The following is a 15,003-nucleotide window of genomic DNA, read 5'->3' as shown; positions in this document are numbered from 1 at the left end:
ACACTGGTGCTTCTCTGTGGCATTGACAGCTCTGGGGGAAAGCTGTGGTTTCACACAGTGGCTGGGTTTGTATGAGTTATCTGTGTGGTGACATGAAAGCACAATATGAGGACATGAGATGGAGAAAAACAGGAACAATTACACCCCTTACTTATTCTCCCCAGTAAATCTACAGTTAAACCCACTGTGTTGTTTCTTTAGTCTAGTTTTACCATGGTAATTTCTTTCTGTACTTGCTCTTGTTTAACACAACTTTCTCTATGCATTTGTATATATAAGATTGCATCTAGTACAAATACAGTTTTGTGGCATAGCTCATACAAAATCAAATTCATGGATCTACGTAGGCCATCAAAAAATCCACATAAAATCCTAACCTTCAGGAGGTTTTATACTTTCGATCGCCTCCATCCTTTGTTAGGGGGAACTCAGGAGGGTGGCAGCTGTTCTGCACCGTGGGGTGTCTTAGGAGTCATAGTATGATGGACTACACCTTTCACCACAACAATGTGAAAGGGCTTTAGGGAGGTGTATCTGCTCCAAGATTTTCTGCTTTTTCAAGTGGAAGTTACTATGCCTGCTCCAGTGAAGTTGTTGTGGGGTAAGCCAGAAAGAGTTTTTCCAAAGAGTAATGAGAAATCAATAATGAATACAAAAACCTTGACTTGGTGGCACTGTTTAACTCACTCTCATGGACCTCTCGAGGAATGAAGAGCAGTAACTAAGAAACTGCTGTAGGGCTGCTGTAGGAATCATATCAGCAGAAGAGACCATGTCGAAAGACAGAACCTGATTAAGCATTGGCAGGTTTAAGAAGCAAAGATGCTACTTGAGGAGAATGAATGTCTGGTTCCAGAAGCAGGTGTTTCCCCCACAGACACAAAAGGAATACAGTATGTCTGCTTCCCCTTTAAAAGGTTTGCGGATAATACTGAGTTCTAGTGAAAAACTCCCATGGAAATTAATTGAGTTACACCAGCATGAGACTTTGCAGCTGAGAGTAGAGCACTTAACATGTTTTTATGTGTCCTGTGATGGACTTTTAAAATAAAGTAAATTGTTCCAGGTATTGCGTTTTCCACTTATTTCACAGAATTATAAAATCACAGAATAAGCTGAGCTGGAAGGGACCCACAAATATCAAGTCCAGCTCCTGGCCCCGCACAGGACACCCCAAGAGTCATGCCATGTGCCTGAGAGCATTGCCCAAACACTTATTGAGCTCTATCAGGTTGGTGCTGTGATCAATTCCCTGGGGAGCCTCTTCCAGTGCCGAAACACCCTCTGGGTGAAGAAACTTTCCTGATAACCAAACCTTCCCTGACACAACTTCAGGCCGGTTCCCTTGGGTCCTGTCACTGTCACCACAGAGAAGGGATCAGTGCCTGCCCCTCCTTTGCTCCTCCCAAGAAAGCTGCAGAACTGCAGTGAGGTCTCCCCTCAGACTCCTCCAGGCTGAACCGACCAAGTGACCTCAGCCACTCCTCACACGGCTTCCCCTCAAGGCCCTTCAGCACCCTTGTGGCCCTCCTTTGGGCACTGTCTAATGGCTCCATGTCTTTCTTACATTGCAGTGCCCAAAAGTATTTATTGTAGGTCTAGCTTTGGATTTGGCTTCTCATTAAAACTATAATGGTTAATAGCACAATTGTAGTATAAAACTTTGGTAAATTTGAATTTAAATGTATAGGAACTAAAATCAGAGCACAATCTAAAAGTCCTGAGTTACAAGGGCAAGATATTGTATTTATACTACTTGCCTTTCCATCATTACTGCACTCTCCTTTCAGGTTAGTGTTTGTCAAAGACTGAAAACCAGCAAGAAGAAACTTTGGTTTGCATCATATCATGAAATATTCAAAAGCATGTTACAGAAATATATCCCATGACTGATCTTTGCACAACACCGAGGAAGAGCATGTTAACTCTGTTGAAGTAATGTAAATGAGCAGTGTTGGACAGAAAGAAAATGAAATATCCTTTTATAGTAATCCCTGGAGAAATCTGTAAGTAAGATTATATGTGTTAGAATTTGGATTTACAAAATTTCAAAGCCAAGAAGGACCTGTCAGGACAGTCTGATCTTCTGCATAACACAGGCAGTGGAATTTCACCCAGCAATTTCTGCATAAAGATCATAATTATCTGAACTAAGATACCTTTTTTAGAAAGACGGCCTTGGATTAAAGAGGTCAAATGATAGAGAGCACACCACATCCCAAAGTCAGCTGATGCAATACTTTCTTCCCTTCCCTACAAAACATAATAAAGCGTTCCTTGTTTGTAATTTGAATTTAACACCTTCACTGAAGTTGTCATTCAGGACAGCATCTGTACTAAGAAAACATCTGTTAGCACAAGCATGAATAAAAATGTTTTAAGCATAATAAGTGTTGACTAGAGAATTAAGAAAAAGAAAACAAAGTTTTGTTTACTGTTCTTGTTCTCTCATTTTTATAAGGTCCCTCACTTTTCCCTCCTGGCTCTTGCTTCATAAGGGAGGATCAGATTTTTGACAATGAGCTGCAGCAGTTTTGAAACACTCCTGCCATTATCTGATCTTCAGAGTGACTGTCCTTCCCTGGGTTTCTAACTGAGAAAGGGGCACGTTGTTGTAAAGGAGGTTTCTGATGCAGACTCTGGTGTGCTGATAATGTATTTATCTAACTTTATATTCTTCCTACCAAATGATGGAGTGCTAGTGGGCTGAGAAAACCACTAGTAAATGTCAGCTGGGAGGAAGAGATCCACTTATCCTCCAGAAGCATTTTGAGAAGTTTTCATATACATGCACCTGAAGACAATCTGATGTCTTTTTCACAAGAAGTCATCAAACACATTAATTAGGAGAAATTGCTAAGTCTTCTCTTTTGTTACATGGTTTTTGCTCGCTGAAAACTGCAATCAGAATGAATACTGCATCCCTTGAAAAAATTCAAATTACTTCACCATTCAAAATTTATATGCAGAATACATTTATAAATGTGGTTTATAAAACTACATTTAGGATCCACATTGTAGCCAAGATGCATACTTGGTGGAGGGACTTCTCAAAAAAACACCCCGTGTACTGGGGAACCACAGAGCTCATGTTTAGTCTTACATCATGATTTGCAGATTTTGCCCAGGCTTAAAAGGTGTCAGGTAAACTATATCTGAACATACCTGAAGAAATTGACCAGGTTCCTTTCTCCAGGGTCAAAAGATATCAAACAGAGGCCAGAAACAAGGTACAGATTTCCACTGCAGTCAGTGTGACCCAGGCAGTCCTGTCTTGCCTGTGCATTCCTACTGAATCCTGTGCACCTGTCTGTTGCACCTCCACCTCTGTGATAAAACCATTACTGGAAAGTACTTCTCCAAAAAAAGCCTGCAAATCAAAATAGAGATTAGTGGTACATTCCTTCCTGTTCTGAATTGTTGAACTGTATAGCATCTGGAGAGCATCTCTTATCTCTAGGTTTTAAAATGCTGTTGAGAAAAATTTGCCTTCATTTTTATTTTGCTCCCTGTGGCAGCACTCCAATTGTAAAAGTAATGCTTTTATAAACAATAATGTTTATCCTCTTGAAGAATATAAGATTTAATTAAGTCATTTTCTGTGACCAAAAAATGGTCATGTTGTTCTTCATATCCCATGAAATAATGTTTTTATAAACAGGTATTTAAAATGCATTGTCAGAAGGATGTTCCAAGCAGTGATCAACATGTGCAGGTTAAGTGTGAGAAAATAATATCCTGGATAAACATGAACTCAACTCATCTGAACCCATAAAGAACTAAGCACTGAGGTTAAACCATAAAAAGTGGTGGGCAGTTTCTCACTGCAGTAAACCACTAGACTATTTGGTATGCAGGCAATATGTGTTTGTTTGCTCCCGTGGATACTAAAAGTATTCTGAATTCCTCAGGACTTTAAATATTTTGTTATAAAATATTAAACCAATACCTTTAGGACAAAAACAGAATCCAGCACATGCCACCTAAATTACTAAGACTGAAAAATAAAAAATCAGGACTTGAGCTTCAGAAGAATATTTTTTGGTGGAACTTATTTCCACTTCAGCTATAAAAAGGTTTAAGTTTAAACCCCTGCACTTGTTTATACCTGAGAATAATGATGTGCCTTATTCCTTTGCTTTTGGAGGGGGTTATTTTTGTTTCTGCTGAAGCAACTTCCTTTTTTTTTTTTTTAATTTTTTTTTATTACAGCATCTTTGAAGTTAACAGTTACGCTGTCTTCTTAAACTAAGAAAATTATATGCCTCAATTCAGCAGTACAATTTACTGTTGTTTATGTCTGCAGTGGACTTAACAGCAACACATAGAACAGCAAGCATTTTTTTTCTGGGGAAACCAAAGAAATGCTTTCCTCCTTTTGTTAATGAACACATAGATTTTTCAGAGTCCTACAATAAAGTTAAACTTCCTGAAAGTGACTAAAATGAGCTAAATAGGTTTCTTAAAAATAATATGTGCTGGGAAAGAATCAACTTAAGAGTGTGTTCATATGAAGACTGTTGTGAAAGCAATTTCTTAGAACAGATATTTTCAATGGGTTTTCCACTTCTAAATGCAGATTATTGGGATGAGGTTTTTTTTGTTGTTTTCTAATGCAAATTTCTGTGGCATTAATTCTGGGAATTTTTCCAGTTAAACATATTCTTCCATTTAGTGCAAGAGGAAATTCTCAGCAGCAATTCTGAACTGTTTTTTATTTTATCAAGATGGATGAAGAAACCTTTGGTTTGCTTTGAGAGACCCTTAGACCTATTGTGTGCAATGTGGTAATATTTAAGCCCAGAACTGCAGCTTCTTCAGGGCCAAAGGGTGCAAATATATATTTATCCCTTGATAGAAAAAAATGGCATACCATTCAGTATGTTGGGCCTTTCTAGCTATCAGCTGTGTGCTCATTGCCCTCTCCTGGTTTCTTCTGGTAAGTTTTCAGGTTTAATATCTCCAAAATGGGTTTCCTAAGAACATTAAGCACTCCTTGGACAGATTTTCTGCCTTTGCCAGTCAAAAGTATCACTCATGAACACTTTTTTTTCAGGTAGCACAAACAACTCCTTTCATCAGGGTGCAGGTACCAGGCTAAAAGGCTTCCCTGGAGTCACACCTGGGAGCTCTCTGCTCCCTGTGCTGCTGCAGCACCTGTCTGCAACGCCTACTTTGGGGCATGCAGGCAATAGTTCAATTTTTTTTTAAGAAAAGCTTTCAGTAACATCCTGCCTTAAATATTTGCAACAAAAAGAAACTGTTGTGAGATAACAGCACATTATAGGTAGGGATTCCTCAGAGGGCAGAGGATACTGTTTTTTCATGAAGCATATGAAGCACAGACTCGTTCTGAGATGAAGACCCCAACTGCTTTATGGCCTGCAAGTGTTTCACAACCCTTGGAGTAGGTAATTTTTCTTAATATTAAGTTTCCTATGTTTTATTTTGATGAAGTTGTTCCTTAGAATAGGACCTTTCATTTCATAGAGGAGAAAACGGATGTTTTCAGAGGAGCAATACAAATTAAAAGTCATGACTGGAGCGGAGAAGGGGAATAGGGAGCTATTTTTTTAGTACTAAAAAATATTACCACTGCCAATTTTATACTAAAGCATATTTATTTTTTACACTAGCATATACTTACCTTGTGAACTTGCTACTTCTGAGAGGGCACAATGCTATCTTATTTCTACATACATTTCTTTTGTGCATGTGTATGTATGTTACAAGTGTGCATATATAAAATGTAAACACATTCAGTACATTTAACTTAAAAACTTGCTCTCTGACCTGTTGTCCTTCTTCTGTGAAATGAGAATGCTGAAGTAGTAAACGAGACTTTGAAGGCCCAAACCTGAGGGAACCTTTGAAGGCCCACACCCAGGCATGGAAGTGTGACAGTGAGCAAACCAGGTGTCTCCAAGGGCAGCTTCATAGGGTCATATCAGCAGTAAGCCTGGGGGTGTAACTGAGACATAGTAGTCCCCAGTTTTCCTCCTTTGAATGGCAAGGCCCTGTGTTTTATAATGTAAAATCAGCATTTTTAATTTATCAAATCCCCAGTTATTGCTCTGTTAGAAAACTTGCATGAACATCTACAATTATTTAAGCAAAATTTTGGATATCACAAATTTGTACACTCTCACAAACTTGCGGATGCAGTGTTATTGTGAAAGCCAAAATATTGGATTTCAAAATATTTTGTGAAATTTCACTTTTCCTTTAGCTATGTTATGTATTAATCTACATATGAAGATAATTCCATTCAGATCCCAAATTGTCCAGGAGATATGTTGGTGGTTTCAAGACCTCCCAGGAGTAAGAAAAATCTTTATGTTCTAATGGGGTGAGACTTTAAACTGACTGTTTAGACTAAAGAATTTGTCCAAACTTCATAGTACTCCCAAAACAATCTGTCTGCCAGTTTTAACATACATTCTGGTAGGTTTCAGTGGAAACATCTACATCCTGGAATCTGGCTTTTATATAAGATGGTAACACTAACAGGGGTTAGAACTTTTGGTTGGTCTACAGCTAAAATATACAGTGACTATTAGCATGCTATCCACGAGACATCATATTCTTTATTTTTATGTTGCTCTAGGTAGATCATCCATAGCCAGAGTATACAAGAGGTTATATCATGTGCCACATACAGGGAATGTTATCTAAGGCACATCTGTGTCTTGGGGTTCAAGGTGAGACAGCCTTGTGGTTTAAATTGAAAATAAGGAGTTATTCCAACAGTGGTTACATGTAGATTATTTGTTATGTGACTACATAATTCTGATCAATCCAGTGACAAACTACATGATTCTTAAGGATAGGTAATGCATGAAAATTGTCTTCTTACTTTGTCTTTCCTCTAGTAATAATCTTCAGGAGTACAACCAGCACCAGATCCAGAGCCTTCTTAAACAACTCTGGGGATGGCAAACCAACCGCCTCCCTGGGCAACCTATTCCAATGTCTGACCATCTAACAGGGAAAGATGTTTTTCTCATATCTAATCTGAATCTTCTGTGCCTCAGTTTAGGGTATTTCTATTTATCCTCTTACTGCAGGCACTGTACAAGAGACTGATCCCCACCTCACCACAACCTCCTTCCAGCAGGCACAGCAGGTCACTTAGCATCTCCTCCCAGACTGTGCAGGCTTCACTGATCTTCACCAATTTCCATGTCAGGGAGATGAGTATCTTGAGGACAACTGTTTTTGATATTAACGGCTGAGGCAAAGAAAGCATTAAGCACCTTTGCCTTTTCCTCATCGCGTGGTACTATAGTACTCTCTGCTGTCAGTGGATGATGGAGACTCTCCTTGAGGTTCCTTTTGCTGCTAATGTATTTATAGAAACTTTTTTGTTATCTTCAACTATAGGTGCCAAATCAAACTGTAGTTGAGTTTTGACCCTTCTAATCTTCTCCTTAATGACCTCAGGACGTCCTTATAGTTCTCCCAAGCTACCTGACCCCCCCTTATAGATATGAGTCTCTTTTTCCCCTAAGCACCAGCCTAACTTCTCTGTTTAACCAGGCTGGTCTTTTTCGCCTGACCACTTGTCTTTCTACACATTTGGACTGCTCCTGAGTATTTAACAGCTTCTTTGAAAGTACACGTTGCCTTTCTGGACTCCTTCATTCTTCAGGACTGATTTTTGCTACTCTCCTGATAGCTCCAGGGTCACATGTGTATGTAAGACCAACTAATTTGATTTCTCAAATAGTAGCACCAAATGAATACTCAGGCACAGATTTTCAACATACTTTTAAAATATATTTTGAACAGAATTTTGTACTCTAGGCTCATTTCTAAGTATTATGATTTATTTAATTAAGATCAAGAGGCCCACTAGACGTTGAAGAGTGCAAATACTTTTCTGTTAAAGAAGTGTTTTAAATGTAATTAAGAAACCATGCATGCAAAACAATTTTAAAGAGAGCTGATGATTAGCTAAAACAATACAAGAGAATAGTTGAGAAGCAATGTCTTAACTGCAGTCCAGAAGGCAGACAATATATGGTCAGGTCTCTCTGACTCTATGGAAGAATACTGCTGGAAAGTACTGCACTATATGGTGATAACAGCCTTCTTTGGGGTCACTGCTAACTTAACCTTGCTCTCCAGCACAAAGGTAGGAAATGCTGTGTTGTTCAAGGTACAGCATGTTATGTGAGTTGAGGGGAGACTTAGGGTTTAAATAACTTGCAACCATTATATGTCAAGAGTGTTCAAGAAAGAAAGGATGTTAGCCTTGGCATAAAAGCCAAGTGATAATGTGAACGAGTAACTACACCCACATAAATTCCCCTTTATACTTGCATCATTCTCATTGATGTAAAAAACTATTTATATCTTATTTTCCTCTCAGAATAACATGTATACAATAATAAATTACTTATCATGTATAAGCAGACAAAGAGAATTTTGTAAGACTGATGTGATTTATATTTCACTTAGTCTTCACCTAAATTACTCAATTTGAACAAATATATCTAAATAGTAACCTAAATTATTTAATTCAAATGAGTAAGTTAGAAGAATAGTGTATTTAACTCTCAATTACATCTTGAAATGTCCCCAGTCCAAATTAAATTCAAGAATTTTTATAGAGTTGAAACCAGACAAAACTCTATAATCAAGCTTTAATTATACCTGTAAATAAGGTACTAAGATTTTCCTGGAGCTGCAGTCAATCTGATGGCCTGTGATTTCTCATCAAGATGATTCTATGCCCATGGCTCAATGATTCTACACTCCTGGCTCAAAATGCAAATTTGCTCTGAACTGTTCATCTTTTTGGGGCCATAACATATTGCATATTTTATGTTTTTCCATTTTATGTTTTTTTTTACTACTGTGATTCCCATAATTTGACAATGAAGAGTGCCACAGCTGGTAGCTCTGCCATTCCAGACTTTTAGTCAGTATGAACCACTTCCAAAATACAAACAAAAGTAGTATTTACTTCAGTTGACTGCTTAAGCTAATAGGAACAGAATATTATTCCCAAACATCATTGCAATTTAGAGTCAAAGCAAAGCTGAACTATTATTTGTGAACCAAAACACACTGTTTCAGCTAGATGTAAGGGATAAGTTGCTAGATGTACAAGGATGAGATGGAGAAATTCTCCAGAAAGCGATATGAAGCAAGAAACATTGGAGCACACAGTTGTGCACATAGCTGTTATTCTTAACCTCTTTTAGGACAGGACATGATGCTGTATGTGTATTTCTTTGAATAAGGGGAAAACAGGAAAACCGGACAAAAACTGGGATACTAGAAAAAATTAAATGCTCAGTCTTTATTAAAGCAGGTGTCACTTTATGTCTAAAGAAAGTGAATAAATCATAGTCTCCCCAGCCTACTCCTAGAGGAGGACTGATAGGTTATGGCCTATACAAGAGGTCTGTGTGCAGGCTGAGGGGGTGCCTGAATGCACCAAGGGGGTGTTGGCAAATAGTTCCTTTCAAAAACAAAAGCCTGGCACAAGTGGGATCCCCCACTTGTGGGCCCAATGCTCTATTTAATAGCACTGATAAAATGGCACCAGGTATAACCTGAAGAAGTTTGCTGATGACTCTAAAGTGCGTGGGAATGTGGATACTTTGAAAGAAAGAGCCATTCCTCAGGAACCACAGAATCACAGAACATGCTGAGTTGGATGGGCCCCATCAGGATCATAGAAGTCTAATTCTTGGGCCTGCACAGGACACCCCAAGAGCCACACCATGTGCCTGACAGCACTGTCCACATGCTTCTTGATCTCTGTCAGGCTGGTGACCACTTCCCTGGGGAGCCTGTTCCAGCAACCAGCCGTTCTTTGGGTGAAGACTCTAAACCTCCCCTGACACAACTTCAGGCCATTCCCTCAGGTCATGTCACTGCCACCACAAAAAAGAGGTCAGTACCTTCCCCTTCTCTTCCCCTCAAGAGGAAGTTGCAGAACTACAGTGAGGTCTCCCCTCAGTCTCCTCTTCTCCAATGTGACCTCAGCCATTCCTCACACAGCTTCCTCTCAGGGCCTTTCACCATCCTCATGGCCTCCTCTGGACACTCTAACAGTTCAACGTCTTTTTTGCACTGTGGTGCCCAAAACTGCCCCCACCACTCCAGATCTGTACGGGCTGTAAGAATAGGGTAACAGGAATCTTATGGAGTTCAACAGAGACAAGTAGAACATTTGGCACTTGGAAAAACTAATCCATTACTGCAGCAAGGGCTGGGATCTACCTGGCTAAGGAGCAGCTCTGTGGAAAGGGACCTGGATGTCCTTGGGCAGCAAGCTCAGTGAATTGTCCTGCTATGGCAGAGAAAGCCAGTGGAATGGCAGGCTGCATCAACAAGGACACCACCAGCAGAGATAGAGGAGTCATTGTCTCACTCTACTCAGCATTTGTCAGGCTACACCTGGAACACTGTGTTCAGTTTTGGTTCCTGCCACACAAAACAAAAGACATGGATAGGCTGGAGAGAGTCCAGAGAAGGGACACAAAGAACAAGGAAGCCATCCAGATGGGAAAAGACTTAAGGAAGGCCTAATCAGTATTTAAAGGCTGGCTTCAAAGAAAATTGATACTCCCTTTTCACAAGGAGTCACATGGAAAAGATATGGGGCAATCAGTTAAAGTTACTCCTGGGGATATTCTATTTAGACAGTAAAATCTTTCACAATAAGAGCAATAAGCCATTGGATTAATCTCCCCAGGAAAGTAATTAATTCCCCAGCACAACTGGGGAATTTGCCTGAACATGGTGCTGATCTTGTCTACCCTGTGCTTTTGTCAGGAAAGTTGGGCTTAATCCTTGAGCTCCCCTTCCAATCTTATATGATCATTCTATACAATAGACAGTAATTCAATTGTTAAGTAAAACTAATTATTTGTATGTATATTATTTCTATGTTATGGTTTCAGCAAGAGTTGAAGGCACAAAAAACCTGACCTAAGGAATCATCATTGTATTTTAATAAAGAAATTATTTTGATTGTAATCTTTCTGGCAAAACAGGCAAATAGCAACTCTATTGCTATGAAATTTAAAAGGTTGACAGCCTTATAAATTGTCTTGTCGTACTCCAGAAGACTTCATAGTAGCATCCTCTCAATGTTGTCCCTGTCCTGATCTGCAGGCGCTCTATAGAACTTAATTAAAATAGTTTGCACTTCATCCATTACACCTCTCCTTTGTGCCAATAAGTACTAAAAATGGGAGAGGCTTTATTTTGTATATATATTGAGTGACCCCATAGAAATCATGGGTCAGCAGGAAACTGTCAGATAAGTTTCTTTAGGACAACACCATTCTTGAAACATATTGGCTACATATATCCTCCTATTCTCTTTCAAAAATATCTTTTTCTCATTTCCTGCTGTTGGTATTTTTTGCTCTTCTCATGTTTTGAGAAATACTGAGTTCTGAAAAGGCAAGAGAAAAGGAGACTAGGAAAAATAAACATCTCCTAGAATCAAACATATGAGAACTGGAAATCTCTTCCTCTGAAAACATTGAAGTGCTTCAATAAAGCAATTAAATGTGAAAGCATTTCCTTGTTTACTTCATCATACTTGGGGATCGAGTGCAGCCACAAAGTGTTTACATTGAATATGTAATTATTAACTTTCAGAAGCTTCACAATTGCAGATTTTTCTGTTTTCTCACCCATATGACACACTGCATTTTACTGGTCATAATCCAGGTAAAGCTCAGGCTGTTTAGTATTACAGGGCTGATATGGGAAGGATTACTGACAGTAAGAGTTCAGAACTTGCTTTAAAATCTGCAGTTTCTGTAGTCACCTTTAGAATTCCTTTCTTTAAAGTATTTATTATAGATGTAATATTAAACAGATGCCAATTTTTCTGTAATGTGTTGTAGCAGTTTGGATCAAATATGCTTTACCATCAATGTCCTCAACAGATTGCTTTTTTCAGCCAAGATCTGATGCCACAAATCACTTTGCATTCCTAAAATGCTGTTTTTACTCCATTAATCCTTTTTAACTCTATGTTCCTCCCAGCTTTGGTACTCCAGCAGAAAAATAGAGGGATCTTGTATGATACAGATTTACTGGCTAAGTTGCAGACAGGTGAACATTCTTTGAGCCTAGTTCAGTCTGCACCTATGCATGGTGGGGTTTTTTTTGTTTTTGCTTTTGTTTTATTCATAGGTAAATGCATATATGGCTGTTTGAAATGCCTTCGTAATGTCTGTACATGTTTTTAAGTTCCCTTTCTTCATGTTCAAGTTGTTTCTCTTCATACTTTCACTCCCTATTTTCCTTTTATCATCCCTCTCTTCTTTTACATAAGCACACAGAGAGATAACTGACTGACAATATTTGTTCAGATGATTAAATTGCTGTATGTACAGTATTTCCTTTCTGTTTAATCTTCCCACCTGGTTCAATCTATGAGTTTTCATAATGTTTTCTGGAAGCTGAGAGAGGGATGCAGAGAAATAAAATTTGCTGGGGAAAAAAGCAATTATTTTTGCTTTTTTTGGAAAAAAGTTTGAAAATCTTCAACACTAATACCACATTCCAGTCACAAATTTTTGCCACTTTGCATTGCATAATGTCACAGCACAGAGTGATATAACAAAACAAGTATTATGGCAGGCACTTCTTTGTACAGGTAGGAAATGCAATATTGGCACTGTGTCCAAGCAAGGTTTGGGAGCTGTCTCTGCAAGAGGAGATCAGGGGCTGATTCATGCTGGTCACATTTGCTCAAGCCAGATCCAATGGATCCACCACAGGACATGGCTGAGCCCTTCAGCCATGCTGCTGGTGTGTCAGGGAACACTTATTTTAAAAAGGGCAAAATGAGAAGGAGAGAACAAAAAGAGTGAAAAGCAGCACAGGGAAAAACCAAGGTCAGACAAGGAGAAGGAGAGCCTCCACAGCAGAGCAGAAATTCCCTGAAGACCATGGAAAACCCATGCTGGAACAGGTTTATCCTGAAGAATTGGAGTCCATGAAGAGTGCCCACAGAGGAGCATGGAACAGTGAGAAGGAAGGAGCAGTTGGGTGGGAGTTTGACTGCTGCGTATTTACTGAAGCCCCTGCTGTGCAACTCAGGTGGAATAGAGGAGTCAGGATTGAAGGAGTTAGTGTGGGCCTTGGAATGAAGGGTAGGAGAGCTGTTCCACTGACTGCATTTGTATTCCACCATCTGAATCTATTTTAATTGAAAATAAAAGCAATTTATTTTCCCCAAGTATGTTTTCCCCATGACAGCAACTGGTAAGCAATCTTCTATCTTTATCTCAACCAATAAACTTTCTCAACTTACTTTTTCTCCCATTCTTCTGCAGAGGGGTGGTGAGCATCTGGGTGGGAGTCCGGCTGCTAGCCAGAGCTAACCCACCACAATGCATTACTGTGTTGTGGTGGCATGCAAAGGTCACAGTTGTCATTAGACACGGAATGACCCTTGACTGTAAAGATTATGCAGACCACCCTGGAGCAAGATCCAGAATTCCTGTGCCACAAGCTTATGAATCAGCTACACAGTCACCAGTTTCTCTGATGCTCTAAAATACATGTCAGTGGGGGAAAACGGAACCTTGACATAAAGAAAACACACACACTTAACTGGTAACTCATGTAACAAGTAATTAGTGATGTACATTGCTGCTTTCAAAAAAGTGGACTCCATGGACATTCTGTGGTGGGACACTGTAGTCAGGATAACTCTGGTAGCTATGAGCACTCATCAATACAGGAAAAAAATCCCTTTTCTGAAATTTTCTCTAGTCAATAGAAGAACACCGCAAGAAAATTTGACTTCACTGACATCATGATAATGGAAGTGAAGGCTGGATTTGAAGACTATTTCAAGGTTATGCAGTAAATCAAAACGCCTCCATAGTGTCAAATAATTTTCAGCTATCTTTATGTCCTTAGAAAAAAATAAAATAAAAAAGAACAGAGATTCTGCAACTTATCCATAAACAGTGGTATTGTGCCCATGCCCATTCTGCCACTCGGCTTGTCCTCAGGAACAGGCTTTCCTTTCCTTAATATCAAATGGAACTCAATGCAGCTCTAACAGAATCTTCTCAAAGCACCAAAGAAAGAAAAATGGTTCATACTGGGTTTGTTTCCTTGGATTTAATGTTTTTAGTTAAAAGGAAAAAAACCACAGAAGTTTATGCTTAAAGCTTCATTCTAAGTGTATTCAGGTATGTCCTCAACAGATGGGGATGAAAACAGTTTTGTCTTAGGGGGCACTGGGTAGGAAGCTTGTGTTGCTGCTTGTTTGGGAATAGTTTTGCACTTAGGAAATCTGTCCATCAACTTTGGTAATGATCCGTGTTTAATCTGCAAAAAAAGAAAACAAGCTCAGATATCATATGCTTCTCATCTTTGTGACAGGTGTATCAGCATGAGAAGTTTATTTTCTTTTTTTCAGTCAGTATTCATTGTTCCAGAGATATCCTTGCTGTGTACTAATGCCCTATTTTCCTGTGAGGTTGCAAGTTCATTACATTGGGATGTTTTTCTTAACTTTCACTGTGATAGTAAAAATACCTATACCTCAGCTTAAACATGCAAATCATTATTTGTCTGAGTAGTGGCAAGAAGCTACACTCTAATAGTTCATAATAAAAAGATAAAAAATTAAATATACATAAAATCATTTTGTTTATCCAGCTGGATCAGGCCTTTGTTAGAAATTGTTTGAAGTGGATGGATACTGATGTAATTTTGGAAAATGCATTAAACAGGGAAAAAATGTTTTTCTTTTATTATAAGTCAATACCAGGAGGGAAGGAAATACAGTAAAATTTGCCGCAAGCAGTCTCTCAAGGGAACAACAAAAACTGACTGCTTAATGGACAGGGCTTTTTAATAAATTCAGAAAAGAATTTACTGAATTTTTTAGGGATATGCAGAGGGTTCTTGTAGACAAAGAAATCTGATAAAGTTTGTATTTAATGTAGATTAATATGTAATTTTATTAAAGAGAATGTTTAGAAAGAAGTCTTTCTC

This window comes from Taeniopygia guttata, chromosome Z (assembly GCF_048771995.1).
Source record: "Taeniopygia guttata chromosome Z, bTaeGut7.mat, whole genome shotgun sequence".
NCBI classification, from domain to species: Eukaryota; Metazoa; Chordata; class Aves; order Passeriformes; family Estrildidae; genus Taeniopygia; species Taeniopygia guttata.
This window is presented reverse-complemented; position numbering follows the sequence as displayed.